The following is a 20,759-nucleotide window of genomic DNA, read 5'->3' as shown; positions in this document are numbered from 1 at the left end:
TTGTTAAGTCTCAGTGGAATCTGCGTCTTACAGGAATTGACGATGAGTGAAGTGGGAAAAGCAAATAATTTAGAAATTGTAACAGAGAGAATTTCAATTAACCCTGCTTTTTATCCTAGTGGAAAATGCCGTTACTGAAATGAAAAAAGAGGATTTTAGTCGAAGCTGCTAGATTAATAATTCATTAAGGATTATTACTTCTTAAATCATAAGATGGAGCTGTTATCACTGCTACTTCAATTCCATATCCAAAAGGATCTATTTGTAATAGAAGGACGAAATTTCATTTAAACATATAAGAAAAAACAGCGGAATAGTAATAATGGTGCATTACCTATCTTAATTGTTTACATTATTGAACGCCTGCACTACGTTTTTACTATCGAGCATTTCAGAAACAAGCAGGTTTCGAAATCATTTTCATAACAACATATTTTAAAAATGCCATGTTCGCAGAAATCGTGTCAAATTTTTATATCTTGGTTTAGTGGCATAGGGAAAGGTGAATTAAATTGACTTTTCCACCCCCACCCCGAGTCGAAGCAAAGTTTTTAGCAATTGCGAATCTTTTAGGAACATGGGATTTTTTTTTTTTTTTCCAACTCCGACGGGATATTTTACTTTAAAGGAAGAATTCTCACATTTTATCCCCCCTAGAGGCCGAGATCATTACGCTTATCGGTTTATGACTACGTTTTAAAGTGCAAATTGTAAACGACCGATACTACATAAAATAAACATTTCTTATTTTAGGACAATCTGACCAACGACTGAAAGTGTTTTTAAAGACTAAAATCAAAACAGAGACTACGTCAGTTCCAAGTGAGAGAGACGATCTCACTCGTTCTATTTTTAATAACCACAAAATCCTCGTTGCCAGATGCAACAGCAGAAAATCAGTTTCATTTAACACAAAACAATATTTAAAATATCTTTGCAGCAATTACTTCTAAAACAAACTCGAACAATTATAACATGTCGTTCCAAAAGTGAGAAAAATTCTTAAAATATAAAAGAGCATTCAAGGGAAAAAAGAAAAAGAAATTGTGAACATATTTAAAACTGAAATATTTCGAATGCTACATGCAAGTCGAAGGAACACTTAATAAAGAGAAATGTTATCCTATAACAAAATCACTAATTTTGATATCTACGTAAATTTTGTAGATGGCAGCGAGAAATTTTGTGTGTGCATGTAAGAAAAGCATTTTGCTGATTGACACTTTTATATTTTGAGAGTCTATAAAAATTTAATTTAAAGACAAACTTTTTCATGATGAATTTGCACAGAATATTCATTAAATTGTCCACTTTATTTAATGAAATTTCGTTATTCGAAGTGTACAATTAAGCGCAAAAATGAAACGGCAGTTGCCCCCCTTTATTTAGGGATGTCCATAATTTCATATGCAATTGTACCCGCTATGCATGCATTCCTGAATTAGGTTTAGGTATCTCCTACGAATGAATAGAGATATGTACATGCGTTCATCCATATGGACAGAGATGCATATTAATATGCGAGTAACAGCAGCAATTTCCACAGAAAATGATTTCTCGTTATGATGCGAAAGAAATGAATATTCTTCCACAAGGGCTACGGTTCTGAACGGACACCTCCGTGGTAACAATTTTCTAAGTGAATTCTTTCCTTTACTTAAGACAGGGACAGCGCGAACGCAGTCCCAGCTACCAAAAATTGTGCACCCCAAGCAACCGCGATTTGCGGATGTGGCGAACGTCAACCCACCGAAGTGCAATGGAGGGTCTCTGCTCGGGGGAGCCTCCTTGTTGATCAAGGCATCCCCAGTGCCAGGTAAGTATGACTGGCCAACTTTTCAGAAAGTTCATATACATTATTTTTCATTTACAAAAGTGGTAATACCTCTCATTACAATCTAATGTATTCCGTCGAAATATTCTTGAATATTTCTAGAAATCCATACATTTTAATTTTCTTTATATTTTTAAAGTAGTTATATTTGCATTCTATAACTAGGGACACAATTTTATCCTAAACATTTTTACCCAGCTAAATAAAAAAAGAGGGGAAAAAGAATCATAAAATATCATATTACACCATCAACAACGATATGTAGATGGCGCTGCAAATCGAATGTTCATATCCGTAAGTAGCTACATCTAATGGTTGTTCCAATGTCATCCATTCTTATTATATGTATCGTCAACCTGAATTTCATTGATCGCATTCCAGAATTGTCATTCAGTTGGATTGTAGCTACTATTGTGTATTGAGTTGTTCGAAGAATAATGCTGAATCGAAACTTCCACAGGCGACAATGTAACGTACATTTTAGAAGCAATTACAACACCACTAGAAAAATAAACAGGTTCTGACGTACTATATATACGACGTGACACTTAAAGTGCAACGTACTCGCTTCGGCAGTACATATACTAAAATTGGAACGATACAGAGAAGATTAGCATGGCCCCTGCGCAAGGATGACACGCAAAATCGTGAAGCGTTCCACATTTTTTTATTTTTTATTACTTGGTTTTAGATCGCATATTCCGGGTCGTTATAGCCTTGTTTGCTTCTCTTTAAAAATAAAGCATACGGTAAGAGGTTTTCTTAAGGAACAATTATAATTTATTTCATTTTAAATTATTCTGCATAACATCATTTTTCAGCTAAAAGATATTATGCATAAAAATTAAAGAAAAAATACTTTGATTTGCTTATGCATTTCGTATTCCGACATATTTACTCTACTTACCCAACCAGCAACAATTGATCTGATGGGGCAATTCTAGGGTTTATTACAGTATGACTGCTTAAAATTTTGCATGCATATATATATATATATATATATTTAATCAACAAAATCGACACCTTTCAAGACCAGCTGATTCTACAGGAAAATTTGTAACGTTCATTATAATGTACACAAGGGGCGACATGGAAATAATATTATAGCGATGCATTTTTCATAAAGAGAGTCCGATCATTTATGAAAAGAACAAATGTACATATTACATTTCTTTTAAATAATTTAGCAGTAGGTCGCTATCATAGATTACCTTTACTTTTTTATACTTAATGAAAATTCCTTCAGATATTATGCGAATTAGTCACTTAACGCTGAATATATTTTCATCAAATGTACCACGCATTACGCTATATTTAGAAAATATCCATTTGCTACATTGTGGTTAATTGTCCAAATAATCTTTTTGTCAGCTATTAGTTGTAGCTATTTATGTAGTCAGCTAAAGGTTTTTACTACATTTTTTTTCTTTTCTTAATTTATTAGAAAGTGTGATTTCTACGTGAAATTTATTTCGTTTGAGGCAGAATGAAGATTCTAAAATTTTACTTCCTTTGTTCTCGAAATCCTTGCGAAGTAATCATATTTTGTTGCGCTATCTCCATGATTAGAAATGCCCTACCTGGAAACTTCGACGAAACAAATTCTTAACTCTTCCATGTCTAATGATATCGTTTATAGAATTTGATCCGATTATTTGTTATCGGCTATCAACTGGATTTTCATCATTTGCTCACTTTTAATCTAATTCAACTGAAGAGGAAACGAATAATGTTATTTATCTTTATGAAAATAAAAATATATTTTATGGATTAGGAGGACTCGGATAAATTGTTTTAAATGAATGCCAAATGACAACCTCAACTGTTGCAGAATTGAAATATTGTAACGAGCGAATTATCTTTCTTTATAAGAACCGGGAGCAGCGCGAACGCAGTCCCGACTACCAAAAATTATGCGCCCCAACCAACCACACTTTGCGGAAGTGGCAATTGTCAGCCGACCGAAGTGCAATGGACGGCCTCCAACCGGGAGAGCCCCCTCCTTGATCAGGGCATCTCCGACGCCAAGTAAGTATGCGGCGCTTTGTTCCATGAAAATTTATAAAAACATAATGTCTCTAATTATAGTGGTAAAAATAGCCGCGAATAAATAAATGTTGTTGGTTGAAAATTTCCACTACAAATTGTACCCAGTTAATGAGCGATCGTATCCACAGTAAAATATCTTCTGTACAATTTAAACACAGCAATCGAATTATAAAATCGGTAAAAATCAGAGAGATGATATTCGTTTCTCTCTCTGCAAAACAATACTAATAATATGGTATTTGGAGCTGAATAAGAGAATGTGAAGTCATGTCGACTCAAGCGCCGCCATTGTTAAGTCTCAGTGGAATCTGCGTCTTACAGGAATTGACGATGAGTGAAGTGGGAAAAGCAAATAATTTAGAAATTGTAACAGAGAGAATTTCAATTAACCCTGCTTTTTATCCTAGTGGAAAATGCCGTTACTGAAATGAAAAAAGAGGATTTTAGTCGAAGCTGCTAGATTAATAATTCATTAAGGATTATTACTTCTTAAATCATAAGATGGAGCTGTTATCACTGCTACTTCAATTCCATATCCAAAAGGATCTATTTGTAATAGAAGGACGAAATTTCATTTAAACATATAAGAAAAAACAGCGGAATAGTAATAATGGTGCATTACCTATCTTAATTGTTTACATTATTGAACGCCTGCACTACGTTTTTACTATCGAGCATTTCAGAAACAAGCAGGTTTCGAAATCATTTTCATAACAACATATTTTAAAAATGCCATGTTCGCAGAAATCGTGTCAAATTTTTATATCTTGGTTTAGTGGCATAGGGAAAGGTGAATTAAATTGACTTTTCCACCCCCACCCCGAGTCGAAGCAAAGTTTTTAGCAATTGCGAATCTTTTAGGAACATGGGATTTTTTTTTTTTTTTCCAACTCCGACGGGATATTTTACTTTAAAGGAAGAATTCTCACATTTTATCCCCCCTAGAGGCCGAGATCATTACGCTTATCGGTTTATGACTACGTTTTAAAGTGCAAATTGTAAACGACCGATACTACATAAAATAAACATTTCTTATTTTAGGACAATCTGACCAACGACTGAAAGTGTTTTTAAAGACTAAAATCAAAACAGAGACTACGTCAGTTCCAAGTGAGAGAGACGATCTCACTCGTTCTATTTTTAATAACCACAAAATCCTCGTTGCCAGATGCAACAGCAGAAAATCAGTTTCATTTAACACAAAACAATATTTAAAATATCTTTGCAGCAATTACTTCTAAAACAAACTCGAACAATTATAACATGTCGTTCCAAAAGTGAGAAAAATTCTTAAAATATAAAAGAGCATTCAAGGGAAAAAAGAAAAAGAAATTGTGAACATATTTAAAACTGAAATATTTCGAATGCTACATGCAAGTCGAAGGAACACTTAATAAAGAGAAATGTTATCCTATAACAAAATCACTAATTTTGATATCTACGTAAATTTTGTAGATGGCAGCGAGAAATTTTGTGTGTGCATGTAAGAAAAGCATTTTGCTGATTGACACTTTTATATTTTGAGAGTCTATAAAAATTTAATTTAAAGACAAACTTTTTCATGATGAATTTGCACAGAATATTCATTAAATTGTCCACTTTATTTAATGAAATTTCGTTATTCGAAGTGTACAATTAAGCGCAAAAATGAAACGGCAGTTGCCCCCCTTTATTTAGGGATGTCCATAATTTCATATGCAATTGTACCCGCTATGCATGCATTCCTGAATTAGGTTTAGGTATCTCCTACGAATGAATAGAGATATGTACATGCGTTCATCCATATGGACAGAGATGCATATTAATATGCGAGTAACAGCAGCAATTTCCACAGAAAATGATTTCTCGTTATGATGCGAAAGAAATGAATATTCTTCCACAAGGGCTACGGTTCTGAACGGACACCTCCGTGGTAACAATTTTCTAAGTGAATTCTTTCCTTTACTTAAGACAGGGACAGCGCGAACGCAGTCCCAGCTACCAAAAATTGTGCACCCCAAGCAACCGCGATTTGCGGATGTGGCGAACGTCAACCCACCGAAGTGCAATGGAGGGTCTCTGCTCGGGGGAGCCTCCTTGTTGATCAAGGCATCCCCAGTGCCAGGTAAGTATGACTGGCCAACTTTTCAGAAAGTTCATATACATTATTTTTCATTTACAAAAGTGGTAATACCTCTCATTACAATCTAATGTATTCCGTCGAAATATTCTTGAATATTTCTAGAAATCCATACATTTTAATTTTCTTTATATTTTTAAAGTAGTTATATTTGCATTCTATAACTAGGGACACAATTTTATCCTAAACATTTTTACCCAGCTAAATAAAAAAAGAGGGGAAAAAGAATCATAAAATATCATATTACACCATCAACAACGATATGTAGATGGCGCTGCAAATCGAATGTTCATATCCGTAAGTAGCTACATCTAATGGTTGTTCCAATGTCATCCATTCTTATTATATGTATCGTCAACCTGAATTTCATTGATCGCATTCCAGAATTGTCATTCAGTTGGATTGTAGCTACTATTGTGTATTGAGTTGTTCGAAGAATAATGCTGAATCGAAACTTCCACAGGCGACAATGTAACGTACATTTTAGAAGCAATTACAACACCACTAGAAAAATAAACAGGTTCTGACGTACTATATATACGACGTGACACTTAAAGTGCAACGTACTCGCTTCGGCAGTACATATACTAAAATTGGAACGATACAGAGAAGATTAGCATGGCCCCTGCGCAAGGATGACACGCAAAATCGTGAAGCGTTCCACATTTTTTTATTTTTTATTACTTGGTTTTAGATCGCATATTCCGGGTCGTTATAGCCTTGTTTGCTTCTCTTTAAAAATAAAGCATACGGTAAGAGGTTTTCTTAAGGAACAATTATAATTTATTTCATTTTAAATTATTCTGCATAACATCATTTTTCAGCTAAAAGATATTATGCATAAAAATTAAAGAAAAAATACTTTGATTTGCTTATGCATTTCGTATTCCGACATATTTACTCTACTTACCCAACCAGCAACAATTGATCTGATGGGGCAATTCTAGGGTTTATTACAGTATGACTGCTTAAAATTTTGCATGCATATATATATATATATATATATTTAATCAACAAAATCGACACCTTTCAAGACCAGCTGATTCTACAGGAAAATTTGTAACGTTCATTATAATGTACACAAGGGGCGACATGGAAATAATATTATAGCGATGCATTTTTCATAAAGAGAGTCCGATCATTTATGAAAAGAACAAATGTACATATTACATTTCTTTTAAATAATTTAGCAGTAGGTCGCTATCATAGATTACCTTTACTTTTTTATACTTAATGAAAATTCCTTCAGATATTATGCGAATTAGTCACTTAACGCTGAATATATTTTCATCAAATGTACCACGCATTACGCTATATTTAGAAAATATCCATTTGCTACATTGTGGTTAATTGTCCAAATAATCTTTTTGTCAGCTATTAGTTGTAGCTATTTATGTAGTCAGCTAAAGGTTTTTACTACATTTTTTTTCTTTTCTTAATTTATTAGAAAGTGTGATTTCTACGTGAAATTTATTTCGTTTGAGGCAGAATGAAGATTCTAAAATTTTACTTCCTTTGTTCTCGAAATCCTTGCGAAGTAATCATATTTTGTTGCGCTATCTCCATGATTAGAAATGCCCTACCTGGAAACTTCGACGAAACAAATTCTTAACTCTTCCATGTCTAATGATATCGTTTATAGAATTTGATCCGATTATTTGTTATCGGCTATCAACTGGATTTTCATCATTTGCTCACTTTTAATCTAATTCAACTGAAGAGGAAACGAATAATGTTATTTATCTTTATGAAAATAAAAATATATTTTATGGATTAGGAGGACTCGGATAAATTGTTTTAAATGAATGCCAAATGACAACCTCAACTGTTGCAGAATTGAAATATTGTAACGAGCGAATTATCTTTCTTTATAAGAACCGGGAGCAGCGCGAACGCAGTCCCGACTACCAAAAATTATGCGCCCCAACCAACCACACTTTGCGGAAGTGGCAATTGTCAGCCGACCGAAGTGCAATGGACGGCCTCCAACCGGGAGAGCCCCCTCCTTGATCAGGGCATCTCCGACGCCAAGTAAGTATGCGGCGCTTTGTTCCATGAAAATTTATAAAAACATAATGTCTCTAATTATAGTGGTAAAAATAGCCGCGAATAAATAAATGTTGTTGGTTGAAAATTTCCACTACAAATTGTACCCAGTTAATGAGCGATCGTATCCACAGTAAAATATCTTCTGTACAATTTAAACACAGCAATCGAATTATAAAATCGGTAAAAATCAGAGAGATGATATTCGTTTCTCTCTCTGCAAAACAATACTAATAATATGGTATTTGGAGCTGAATAAGAGAATGTGAAGTCATGTCGACTCAAGCGCCGCCATTGTTAAGTCTCAGTGGAATCTGCGTCTTACAGGAATTGACGATGAGTGAAGTGGGAAAAGCAAATAATTTAGAAATTGTAACAGAGAGAATTTCAATTAACCCTGCTTTTTATCCTAGTGGAAAATGCCGTTACTGAAATGAAAAAAGAGGATTTTAGTCGAAGCTGCTAGATTAATAATTCATTAAGGATTATTACTTCTTAAATCATAAGATGGAGCTGTTATCACTGCTACTTCAATTCCATATCCAAAAGGATCTATTTGTAATAGAAGGACGAAATTTCATTTAAACATATAAGAAAAAACAGCGGAATAGTAATAATGGTGCATTACCTATCTTAATTGTTTACATTATTGAACGCCTGCACTACGTTTTTACTATCGAGCATTTCAGAAACAAGCAGGTTTCGAAATCATTTTCATAACAACATATTTTAAAAATGCCATGTTCGCAGAAATAGTGTCAAATTTTTATATCTTGGTTTAGTGGCATAGGGAAAGGTGAATTAAATTGACTTTTCCACCCCCACCCCGAGTCGAAGCAAAGTTTTTAGCAATTGCGAATCTTTTAGGAACATGGGATTTTTTTTTTTTTTTTCCAACTCCGACGGGATATTTTACTTTAAAGGAAGAATTCTCACATTTTATCCCCCCTAGAGGCCGAGATCATTACGCTTATCGGTTTATGACTACGTTTTAAAGTGCAAATTGTAAACGACCGATACTACATAAAATAAACATTTCTTATTTTAGGACAATCTGACCAACGACTGAAAGTGTTTTTAAAGACTAAAATCAAAACAGAGACTACGTCAGTTCCAAGTGAGAGAGACGATCTCACTCGTTCTATTTTTAATAACCACAAAATCCTCGTTGCCAGATGCAACAGCAGAAAATCAGTTTCATTTAACACAAAACAATATTTAAAATATCTTTGCAGCAATTACTTCTAAAACAAACTCGAACAATTATAACATGTCGTTCCAAAAGTGAGAAAAATTCTTAAAATATAAAAGAGCATTCAAGGGAAAAAAGAAAAAGAAATTGTGAACATATTTAAAACTGAAATATTTCGAATGCTACATGCAAGTCGAAGGAACACTTAATAAAGAGAAATGTTATCCTATAACAAAATCACTAATTTTGATATCTACGTAAATTTTGTAGATGGCAGCGAGAAATTTTGTGTGTGCATGTAAGAAAAGCATTTTGCTGATTGACACTTTTATATTTTGAGAGTCTATAAAAATTTAATTTAAAGACAAACTTTTTCATGATGAATTTGCACAGAATATTCATTAAATTGTCCACTTTATTTAATGAAATTTCGTTATTCGAAGTGTACAATTAAGCGCAAAAATGAAACGGCAGTTGCCCCCCTTTATTTAGGGATGTCCATAATTTCATATGCAATTGTACCCGCTATGCATGCATTCCTGAATTAGGTTTAGGTATCTCCTACGAATGAATAGAGATATGTACATGCGTTCATCCATATGGACAGAGATGCATATTAATATGCGAGTAACAGCAGCAATTTCCACAGAAAATGATTTCTCGTTATGATGCGAAAGAAATGAATATTCTTCCACAAGGGCTACGGTTCTGAACGGACACCTCCGTGGTAACAATTTTCTAAGTGAATTCTTTCCTTTACTTAAGACAGGGACAGCGCGAACGCAGTCCCAGCTACCAAAAATTGTGCACCCCAAGCAACCGCGATTTGCGGATGTGGCGAACGTCAACCCACCGAAGTGCAATGGAGGGTCTCTGCTCGGGGGAGCCTCCTTGTTGATCAAGGCATCCCCAGTGCCAGGTAAGTATGACTAGCCAACTTTTCAGAAAGTTCATATACATTATTTTTCATTTACAAAAGTGGTAATACCTCTCATTACAATCTAATGTATTCCGTCGAAATATTCTTGAATATTTCTAGAAATCCATACATTTTAATTTTCTTTATATTTTTAAAGTAGTTATATTTGCATTCTATAACTAGGGACACAATTTTATCCTAAACATTTTTACCCAGCTAAATAAAAAAAGAGGGGAAAAAGAATCATAAAATATCATATTACACCATCAACAACGATATGTAGATGGCGCTGCAAATCGAATGTTCATATCCGTAAGTAGCTACATCTAATGGTTGTTCCAATGTCATCCATTCTTATTATATGTATCGTCAACCTGAATTTCATTGATCGCATTCCAGAATTGTCATTCAGTTGGATTGTAGCTACTATTGTGTATTGAGTTGTTCGAAGAATAATGCTGAATCGAAACTTCCACAGGCGACAATGTAACGTACATTTTAGAAGCAATTACAACACCACTAGAAAAATAAACAGGTTCTGACGTACTATATATACGACGTGACACTTAAAGTGCAACGTACTCGCTTCGGCAGTACATATACTAAAATTGGAACGATACAGAGAAGATTAGCATGGCCCCTGCGCAAGGATGACACGCAAAATCGTGAAGCGTTCCACATTTTTTTATTTTTTATTACTTGGTTTTAGATCGCATATTCCGGGTCGTTATAGCCTTGTTTGCTTCTCTTTAAAAATAAAGCATACGGTAAGAGGTTTTCTTAAGGAACAATTATAATTTATTTCATTTTAAATTATTCTGCATAACATCATTTTTCAGCTAAAAGATATTATGCATAAAAATTAAAGAAAAAATACTTTGATTTGCTTATGCATTTCGTATTCCGACATATTTACTCTACTTACCCAACCAGCAACAATTGATCTGATGGGGCAATTCTAGGGTTTATTACAGTATGACTGCTTAAAATTTTGCATGCATATATATATATATATATATATTTAATCAACAAAATCGACACCTTTCAAGACCAGCTGATTCTACAGGAAAATTTGTAACGTTCATTATAATGTACACAAGGGGCGACATGGAAATAATATTATAGCGATGCATTTTTCATAAAGAGAGTCCGATCATTTATGAAAAGAACAAATGTACATATTACATTTCTTTTAAATAATTTAGCAGTAGGTCGCTATCATAGATTACCTTTACTTTTTTATACTTAATGAAAATTCCTTCAGATATTATGCGAATTAGTCACTTAACGCTGAATATATTTTCATCAAATGTACCACGCATTACGCTATATTTAGAAAATATCCATTTGCTACATTGTGGTTAATTGTCCAAATAATCTTTTTGTCAGCTATTAGTTGTAGCTATTTATGTAGTCAGCTAAAGGTTTTTACTACATTTTTTTTCTTTTCTTAATTTATTAGAAAGTGTGATTTCTACGTGAAATTTATTTCGTTTGAGGCAGAATGAAGATTCTAAAATTTTACTTCCTTTGTTCTCGAAATCCTTGCGAAGTAATCATATTTTGTTGCGCTATCTCCATGATTAGAAATGCCCTACCTGGAAACTTCGACGAAACAAATTCTTAACTCTTCCATGTCTAATGATATCGTTTATAGAATTTGATCCGATTATTTGTTATCGGCTATCAACTGGATTTTCATCATTTGCTCACTTTTAATCTAATTCAACTGAAGAGGAAACGAATAATGTTATTTATCTTTATGAAAATAAAAATATATTTTATGGATTAGGAGGACTCGGATAAATTGTTTTAAATGAATGCCAAATGACAACCTCAACTGTTGCAGAATTGAAATATTGTAACGAGCGAATTATCTTTCTTTATAAGAACCGGGAGCAGCGCGAACGCAGTCCCGACTACCAAAAATTATGCGCCCCAACCAACCACACTTTGCGGAAGTGGCAATTGTCAGCCGACCGAAGTGCAATGGACGGCCTCCAACCGGGAGAGCCCCCTCCTTGATCAGGGCATCTCCGACGCCAAGTAAGTATGCGGCGCTTTGTTCCATGAAAATTTATAAAAACATAATGTCTCTAATTATAGTGGTAAAAATAGCCGCGAATAAATAAATGTTGTTGGTTGAAAATTTCCACTACAAATTGTACCCAGTTAATGAGCGATCGTATCCACAGTAAAATATCTTCTGTACAATTTAAACACAGCAATCGAATTATAAAATCGGTAAAAATCAGAGAGATGATATTCGTTTCTCTCTCTGCAAAACAATACTAATAATATGGTATTTGGAGCTGAATAAGAGAATGTGAAGTCATGTCGACTCAAGCGCCGCCATTGTTAAGTCTCAGTGGAATCTGCGTCTTACAGGAATTGACGATGAGTGAAGTGGGAAAAGCAAATAATTTAGAAATTGTAACAGAGAGAATTTCAATTAACCCTGCTTTTTATCCTAGTGGAAAATGCCGTTACTGAAATGAAAAAAGAGGATTTTAGTCGAAGCTGCTAGATTAATAATTCATTAAGGATTATTACTTCTTAAATCATAAGATGGAGCTGTTATCACTGCTACTTCAATTCCATATCCAAAAGGATCTATTTGTAATAGAAGGACGAAATTTCATTTAAACATATAAGAAAAAACAGCGGAATAGTAATAATGGTGCATTACCTATCTTAATTGTTTACATTATTGAACGCCTGCACTACGTTTTTACTATCGAGCATTTCAGAAACAAGCAGGTTTCGAAATCATTTTCATAACAACATATTTTAAAAATGCCATGTTCGCAGAAATAGTGTCAAATTTTTATATCTTGGTTTAGTGGCATAGGGAAAGGTGAATTAAATTGACTTTTCCACCCCCACCCCGAGTCGAAGCAAAGTTTTTAGCAATTGCGAATCTTTTAGGAACATGGGATTTTTTTTTTTTTTTCCAACTCCGACGGGATATTTTACTTTAAAGGAAGAATTCTCACATTTTATCCCCCCTAGAGGCCGAGATCATTACGCTTATCGGTTTATGACTACGTTTTAAAGTGCAAATTGTAAACGACCGATACTACATAAAATAAACATTTCTTATTTTAGGACAATCTGACCAACGACTGAAAGTGTTTTTAAAGACTAAAATCAAAACAGAGACTACGTCAGTTCCAAGTGAGAGAGACGATCTCACTCGTTCTATTTTTAATAACCACAAAATCCTCGTTGCCAGATGCAACAGCAGAAAATCAGTTTCATTTAACACAAAACAATATTTAAAATATCTTTGCAGCAATTACTTCTAAAACAAACTCGAACAATTATAACATGTCGTTCCAAAAGTGAGAAAAATTCTTAAAATATAAAAGAGCATTCAAGGGAAAAAAGAAAAAGAAATTGTGAACATATTTAAAACTGAAATATTTCGAATGCTACATGCAAGTCGAAGGAACACTTAATAAAGAGAAATGTTATCCTATAACAAAATCACTAATTTTGATATCTACGTAAATTTTGTAGATGGCAGCGAGAAATTTTGTGTGTGCATGTAAGAAAAGCATTTTGCTGATTGACACTTTTATATTTTGAGAGTCTATAAAAATTTAATTTAAAGACAAACTTTTTCATGATGAATTTGCACAGAATATTCATTAAATTGTCCACTTTATTTAATGAAATTTCGTTATTCGAAGTGTACAATTAAGCGCAAAAATGAAACGGCAGTTGCCCCCCTTTATTTAGGGATGTCCATAATTTCATATGCAATTGTACCCGCTATGCATGCATTCCTGAATTAGGTTTAGGTATCTCCTACGAATGAATAGAGATATGTACATGCGTTCATCCATATGGACAGAGATGCATATTAATATGCGAGTAACAGCAGCAATTTCCACAGAAAATGATTTCTCGTTATGATGCGAAAGAAATGAATATTCTTCCACAAGGGCTACGGTTCTGAACGGACACCTCCGTGGTAACAATTTTCTAAGTGAATTCTTTCCTTTACTTAAGACAGGGACAGCGCGAACGCAGTCCCAGCTACCAAAAATTGTGCACCCCAAGCAACCGCGATTTGCGGATGTGGCGAACGTCAACCCACCGAAGTGCAATGGAGGGTCTCTGCTCGGGGGAGCCTCCTTGTTGATCAAGGCATCCCCAGTGCCAGGTAAGTATGACTAGCCAACTTTTCAGAAAGTTCATATACATTATTTTTCATTTACAAAAGTGGTAATACCTCTCATTACAATCTAATGTATTCCGTCGAAATATTCTTGAATATTTCTAGAAATCCATACATTTTAATTTTCTTTATATTTTTAAAGTAGTTATATTTGCATTCTATAACTAGGGACACAATTTTATCCTAAACATTTTTACCCAGCTAAATAAAAAAAGAGGGGAAAAAGAATCATAAAATATCATATTACACCATCAACAACGATATGTAGATGGCGCTGCAAATCGAATGTTCATATCCGTAAGTAGCTACATCTAATGGTTGTTCCAATGTCATCCATTCTTATTATATGTATCGTCAACCTGAATTTCATTGATCGCATTCCAGAATTGTCATTCAGTTGGATTGTAGCTACTATTGTGTATTGAGTTGTTCGAAGAATAATGCTGAATCGAAACTTCCACAGGCGACAATGTAACGTACATTTTAGAAGCAATTACAACACCACTAGAAAAATAAACAGGTTCTGACGTACTATATATACGACGTGACACTTAAAGTGCAACGTACTCGCTTCGGCAGTACATATACTAAAATTGGAACGATACAGAGAAGATTAGCATGGCCCCTGCGCAAGGATGACACGCAAAATCGTGAAGCGTTCCACATTTTTTTATTTTTTATTACTTGGTTTTAGATCGCATATTCCGGGTCGTTATAGCCTTGTTTGCTTCTCTTTAAAAATAAAGCATACGGTAAGAGGTTTTCTTAAGGAACAATTATAATTTATTTCATTTTAAATTATTCTGCATAACATCATTTTTCAGCTAAAAGATATTATGCATAAAAATTAAAGAAAAAATACTTTGATTTGCTTATGCATTTCGTATTCCGACATATTTACTCTACTTACCCAACCAGCAACAATTGATCTGATGGGGCAATTCTAGGGTTTATTACAGTATGACTGCTTAAAATTTTGCATGCATATATATATATATATATATATTTAATCAACAAAATCGACACCTTTCAAGACCAGCTGATTCTACAGGAAAATTTGTAACGTTCATTATAATGTACACAAGGGGCGACATGGAAATAATATTATAGCGATGCATTTTTCATAAAGAGAGTCCGATCATTTATGAAAAGAACAAATGTACATATTACATTTCTTTTAAATAATTTAGCAGTAGGTCGCTATCATAGATTACCTTTACTTTTTTATACTTAATGAAAATTCCTTCAGATATTATGCGAATTAGTCACTTAACGCTGAATATATTTTCATCAAATGTACCACGCATTACGCTATATTTAGAAAATATCCATTTGCTACATTGTGGTTAATTGTCCAAATAATCTTTTTGTCAGCTATTAGTTGTAGCTATTTATGTAGTCAGCTAAAGGTTTTTACTACATTTTTTTTCTTTTCTTAATTTATTAGAAAGTGTGATTTCTACGTGAAATTTATTTCGTTTGAGGCAGAATGAAGATTCTAAAATTTTACTTCCTTTGTTCTCGAAATCCTTGCGAAGTAATCATATTTTGTTGCGCTATCTCCATGATTAGAAATGCCCTACCTGGAAACTTCGACGAAACAAATTCTTAACTCTTCCATGTCTAATGATATCGTTTATAGAATTTGATCCGATTATTTGTTATCGGCTATCAACTGGATTTTCATCATTTGCTCACTTTTAATCTAATTCAACTGAAGAGGAAACGAATAATGTTATTTATCTTTATGAAAATAAAAATATATTTTATGGATTAGGAGGACTCGGATAAATTGTTTTAAATGAATGCCAAATGACAACCTCAACTGTTGCAGAATTGAAATATTGTAACGAGCGAATTATCTTTCTTTATAAGAACCGGGAGCAGCGCGAACGCAGTCCCGACTACCAAAAATTATGCGCCCCAACCAACCACACTTTGCGGAAGTGGCAATTGTCAGCCGACCGAAGTGCAATGGACGGCCTCCAACCGGGAGAGCCCCCTCCTTGATCAGGGCATCTCCGACGCCAAGTAAGTATGCGGCGCTTTGTTCCATGAAAATTTATAAAAACATAATGTCTCTAATTATAGTGGTAAAAATAGCCGCGAATAAATAAATGTTGTTGGTTGAAAATTTCCACTACAAATTGTACCCAGTTAATGAGCGATCGTATCCACAGTAAAATATCTTCTGTACAATTTAAACACAGCAATCGAATTATAAAATCGGTAAAAATCAGAGAGATGATATTCGTTTCTCTCTCTGCAAAACAATACTAATAATATGGTATTTGGAGCTGAATAAGAGAATGTGAAGTCATGTCGACTCAAGCGCCGCCATTGTTAAGTCTCAGTGGAATCTGCGTCTTACAGGAATTGACGATGAGTGAAGTGGGAAAAGCAAATAATTTAGAAATTGTAACAGAGAGAATTTCAATTAACCCTGCTTTTTATCCTAGTGGAAAATGCCGTTACTGAAATGAAAAAAGAGGATTTTAGTCGAAGCTGCTAGATTAATAATTCATTAAGGATTATTACTTCTTAAATCATAAGATGGAGCTGTTATCACTGCTACTTCAATTCCATATCCAAAAGGATCTATTTGTAATAGAAGGACGAAATTTCATTTAAACATATAAGAAAAAACAGCGGAATAGTAATAATGGTGCATTACCTATCTTAATTGTTTACATTATTGAACGCCTGCACTACGTTTTTACTATCGAGCATTTCAGAAACAAGCAGGTTTCGAAATCATTTTCATAACAACATATTTTAAAAATGCCATGTTCGCAGAAATAGTGTCAAATTTTTATATCTTGGTTTAGTGGCATAGGGAAAGGTGAATTAAATTGACTTTTCCACCCCCACCCCGAGTCGAAGCAAAGTTTTTAGCAATTGCGAATCTTTTAGGAACATGGGATTTTTTTTTTTTTTTCCAACTCCGACGGGATATTTTACTTTAAAGGAAGAATTCTCACATTTTATCCCCCCTAGAGGCCGAGATCATTACGCTTATCGGTTTATGACTACGTTTTAAAGTGCAAATTGTAAACGACCGATACTACATAAAATAAACATTTCTTATTTTAGGACAATCTGACCAACGACTGAAAGTGTTTTTAAAGACTAAAATCAAAACAGAGACTACGTCAGTTCCAAGTGAGAGAGACGATCTCACTCGTTCTATTTTTAATAACCACAAAATCCTCGTTGCCAGATGCAACAGCAGAAAATCAGTTTCATTTAACACAAAACAATATTTAAAATATCTTTGCAGCAATTACTTCTAAAACAAACTCGAACAATTATAACATGTCGTTCCAAAAGTGAGAAAAATTCTTAAAATATAAAAGAGCATTCAAGGGAAAAAAGAAAAAGAAATTGTGAACATATTTAAAACTGAAATATTTCGAATGCTACATGCAAGTCGAAGGAACACTTAATAAAGAGAAATGTTATCCTATAACAAAATCACTAATTTTGATATCTACGTAAATTTTGTAGATGGCAGCGAGAAATTTTGTGTGTGCATGTAAGAAAAGCATTTTACTGATTGACACTTTTATATTTTGAGAGTCTATAAAAATTTAATTTAAAGACAAACTTTTTCATGATGAATTTGCACAGAATATTCATTAAATTGTCCACTTTATTTAATGAAATTTCGTTATTCGAAGTGTACAATTAAGCGCAAAAATGAAACGGCAGTTGCCCCCCTTTATTTAGGGATGTCCATAATTTCATATGCAATTGTACCCGCTATGCATGCATTCCTGAATTAGGTTTAGGTATCTCCTACGAATGAATAGAGATATGTACATGCGTTCATCCATATGGACAGAGATGCATATTAATATGCGAGTAACAGCAGCAATTTCCACAGAAAATGATTTCTCGTTATGATGCGAAAGAAATGAATATTCTTCCACAAGGGCTACGGTTCTGAACGGACACCTCCGTGGTAACAATTTTCTAAGTGAATTCTTTCCTTTACTTAAGACAGGGACAGCGCGAACGCAGTCCCAGCTACCAAAAATTGTGCACCCCAAGCAACCGCGATTTGCGGATGTGGCGAACGTCAACCCACCGAAGTGCAATGGAGGGTCTCTGCTCGGGGGAGCCTCCTTGTTGATCAAGGCATCCCCAGTGCCAGGTAAGTATGACTGGCCAACTTTTCAGAAAGTTCATATACATTATTTTTCATTTACAAAAGTGGTAATACCTCTCATTACAATCTAATGTATTCCGTCGAAATATTCTTGAATATTTCTAGAAATCCATACATTTTAATTTTCTTTATATTTTTAAAGTAGTTATATTTGCATTCTATAACTAGGGACACAATTTTATCCTAAACATTTTTACCCAGCTAAATAAAAAAAGAGGGGAAAAAGAATCATAAAATATCATATTACACCATCAACAACGATATGTAGATGGCGCTGCAAATCGAATGTTCATATCCGTAAGTAGCTACATCTAATGGTTGTTCCAATGTCATCCATTCTTATTATATGTATCGTCAACCTGAATTTCATTGATCGCATTCCAGAATTGTCATTCAGTTGGATTGTAGCTACTATTGTGTATTGAGTTGTTCGAAGAATAATGCTGAATCGAAACTTCCACAGGCGACAATGTAACGTACATTTTAGAAGCAATTACAACACCACTAGAAAAATAAACAGGTTCTGACGTACTATATATACGACGTGACACTTAAAGTGCAACGTACTCGCTTCGGCAGTACATATACTAAAATTGGAACGATACAGAGAAGATTAGCATGGCCCCTGCGCAAGGATGACACGCAAAATCGTGAAGCGTTCCACATTTTTTTATTTTTTATTACTTGGTTTTAGATCGCATATTCCGGGTCGTTATAGCCTTGTTTGCTTCTCTTTAAAAATAAAGCATACGGTAAGAGGTTTTCTTAAGGAACAATTATAATTTATTTCATTTTAAATTATTCTGCATAACATCATTTTTCAGCTAAAAGATATTATGCATAAAAATTAAAGAAAAAATACTTTGATTTGCTTATGCATTTCGTATTCCGACATATTTACTCTACTTACCCAACCAGCAACAATTGATCTGATGGGGCAATTCTAGGGTTTATTACAGTATGACTGCTTAAAATTTTGCATGCATATATATATATATATATATATATTTAATCAACAAAATCGACACCTTTCAAGACCAGCTGATTCTACAGGAAAATTTGTAACGTTCATTATAATGTACACAAGGGGCGACATGGAAATAATATTATAGCGATGCATTTTTCATAAAGAGAGTCCGATCATTTATGAAAAGAACAAATGTACATATTACATTTCTTTTAAATAATTTAGCAGTAGGTCGCTATCATAGATTACCTTTACTTTTTTATACTTAATGAAAATTCCTTCAGATATTATGCGAATTAGTCACTTAACGCTGAATATATTTTCATCAAATGTACCACGCATTACGCTATATTTAGAAAATATCCATTTGCTACATTGTGGTTAATTGTCCAAATAATCTTTTTGTCAGCTATTAGTTGTAGCTATTTATGTAGTCAGCTAAAGGTTTTTACTACATTTTTTTTCTTTTCTTAATTTATTAGAAAGTGTGATTTCTACGTGAAATTTATTTCGTTTGAGGCAGAATGAAGATTCTAAAATTTTACTTCCTTTGTTCTCGAAATCCTTGCGAAGTAATCATATTTTGTTGCGCTATCTCCATGATTAGAAATGCCCTACCTGGAAACTTCGACGAAACAAATTCTTAACTCTTCCATGTCTAATGATATCGTTTATAGAATTTGATCCGATTATTTGTTATCGGCTATCAACTGGATTTTCATCATTTGCTCACTTTTAATCTAATTCAACTGAAGAGGAAACGAATAATGTTATTTATCTTTATGAAAATAAAAATATATTTTATGGATTAGGAGGACTCGGATAAATTGTTTTAAATGAATGCCAAATGACAACCTCAACTGTTGCAGAATTGAAATATTGTAACGAGCGAATTATCTTTCTTTATAAAAACCGGGAGCAGCGCGAACGCAGTCCCGACTACCAAAAATTATGCGCCCCAACCAACCACACTTTGCGGAAGTGGCAATTGTCAGCCGACCGAAGTGCAATGGACGGCCTCCAACCGGGAGAGCCCCCTCCTTGATCAGGGCATCTCCGACGCCAAGTAAGTATGCGGCGTTTTGTTCCATGAAAATTTATAAAAACATAATGTCTCTAATTATAGTGGTAAAAATAGCCGCGAATAAATAAATGTTGTTGGTTGAAAATTTCCACTACAAATTGTACCCAGTTAATGAGCGATCGTATCCACAGTAAAATATCTTCTGTACAATTTAAACACAGCAATCGAATTATAAAATCGGTAAAAATCAGA

General features: G+C 33.9%; 15 non-coding genes across 15 annotated transcripts; 5 read left to right on the top strand and 10 right to left on the bottom strand.

The window, feature by feature from the left end:
• Window positions 1–1,662: 1,662 nt before the first annotated feature.
• LOC129957987 (U1 spliceosomal RNA) lies at window positions 1,663–1,824 on the bottom strand. The gene has a single exon (XR_008783083.1). It is a non-coding gene; the product is annotated as a U1 spliceosomal RNA (small nuclear RNA).
• A 570-nt stretch (window positions 1,825–2,394) lies between these two features.
• Window positions 2,395–2,501, top strand: LOC129957948 (U6 spliceosomal RNA). Its single transcript, XR_008783046.1, has one exon. It is a non-coding gene; the product is annotated as a U6 spliceosomal RNA (small nuclear RNA).
• Window positions 2,502–3,708: 1,207 nt separating this feature from the next.
• Window positions 3,709–3,870, bottom strand: LOC129957733 (U1 spliceosomal RNA). The gene has a single exon (XR_008782840.1). It is a non-coding gene; the product is annotated as a U1 spliceosomal RNA (small nuclear RNA).
• A 1,963-nt stretch (window positions 3,871–5,833) lies between these two features.
• On the bottom strand, window positions 5,834–5,995 carry LOC129957986 (U1 spliceosomal RNA). Its single transcript, XR_008783082.1, has one exon. It is a non-coding gene; the product is annotated as a U1 spliceosomal RNA (small nuclear RNA).
• A 570-nt stretch (window positions 5,996–6,565) lies between these two features.
• Window positions 6,566–6,672, top strand: LOC129957945 (U6 spliceosomal RNA). The gene has a single exon (XR_008783044.1). It is a non-coding gene; the product is annotated as a U6 spliceosomal RNA (small nuclear RNA).
• A 1,207-nt stretch (window positions 6,673–7,879) lies between these two features.
• LOC129957732 (U1 spliceosomal RNA) lies at window positions 7,880–8,041 on the bottom strand. Its single transcript, XR_008782839.1, has one exon. It is a non-coding gene; the product is annotated as a U1 spliceosomal RNA (small nuclear RNA).
• Window positions 8,042–10,005: 1,964 nt separating this feature from the next.
• Window positions 10,006–10,167, bottom strand: LOC129957982 (U1 spliceosomal RNA). Its single transcript, XR_008783079.1, has one exon. It is a non-coding gene; the product is annotated as a U1 spliceosomal RNA (small nuclear RNA).
• A 570-nt stretch (window positions 10,168–10,737) lies between these two features.
• Window positions 10,738–10,844, top strand: LOC129957944 (U6 spliceosomal RNA). The gene has a single exon (XR_008783043.1). It is a non-coding gene; the product is annotated as a U6 spliceosomal RNA (small nuclear RNA).
• A 1,207-nt stretch (window positions 10,845–12,051) lies between these two features.
• Window positions 12,052–12,213, bottom strand: LOC129957731 (U1 spliceosomal RNA). Its single transcript, XR_008782838.1, has one exon. It is a non-coding gene; the product is annotated as a U1 spliceosomal RNA (small nuclear RNA).
• Window positions 12,214–14,176: 1,963 nt separating this feature from the next.
• On the bottom strand, window positions 14,177–14,338 carry LOC129957970 (U1 spliceosomal RNA). The gene has a single exon (XR_008783068.1). It is a non-coding gene; the product is annotated as a U1 spliceosomal RNA (small nuclear RNA).
• A 570-nt stretch (window positions 14,339–14,908) lies between these two features.
• On the top strand, window positions 14,909–15,015 carry LOC129957943 (U6 spliceosomal RNA). The gene has a single exon (XR_008783042.1). It is a non-coding gene; the product is annotated as a U6 spliceosomal RNA (small nuclear RNA).
• Window positions 15,016–16,222: 1,207 nt separating this feature from the next.
• On the bottom strand, window positions 16,223–16,384 carry LOC129957730 (U1 spliceosomal RNA). The gene has a single exon (XR_008782837.1). It is a non-coding gene; the product is annotated as a U1 spliceosomal RNA (small nuclear RNA).
• Window positions 16,385–18,347: 1,963 nt separating this feature from the next.
• Window positions 18,348–18,509, bottom strand: LOC129957958 (U1 spliceosomal RNA). The gene has a single exon (XR_008783056.1). It is a non-coding gene; the product is annotated as a U1 spliceosomal RNA (small nuclear RNA).
• A 570-nt stretch (window positions 18,510–19,079) lies between these two features.
• On the top strand, window positions 19,080–19,186 carry LOC129957942 (U6 spliceosomal RNA). Its single transcript, XR_008783041.1, has one exon. It is a non-coding gene; the product is annotated as a U6 spliceosomal RNA (small nuclear RNA).
• Window positions 19,187–20,395: 1,209 nt separating this feature from the next.
• LOC129957729 (U1 spliceosomal RNA) lies at window positions 20,396–20,557 on the bottom strand. The gene has a single exon (XR_008782836.1). It is a non-coding gene; the product is annotated as a U1 spliceosomal RNA (small nuclear RNA).
• Window positions 20,558–20,759: the final 202 nt, after the last annotated feature.

The sequence above is a fragment of the Argiope bruennichi genome, chromosome 11 (genome assembly GCF_947563725.1).
Source record: "Argiope bruennichi chromosome 11, qqArgBrue1.1, whole genome shotgun sequence".
Taxonomy (NCBI): domain Eukaryota; kingdom Metazoa; phylum Arthropoda; class Arachnida; order Araneae; family Araneidae; genus Argiope; species Argiope bruennichi.
The sequence above is the reverse complement of the archived record's forward strand: the minus strand, read 5'-3'. Positions and strand labels throughout refer to the sequence as shown.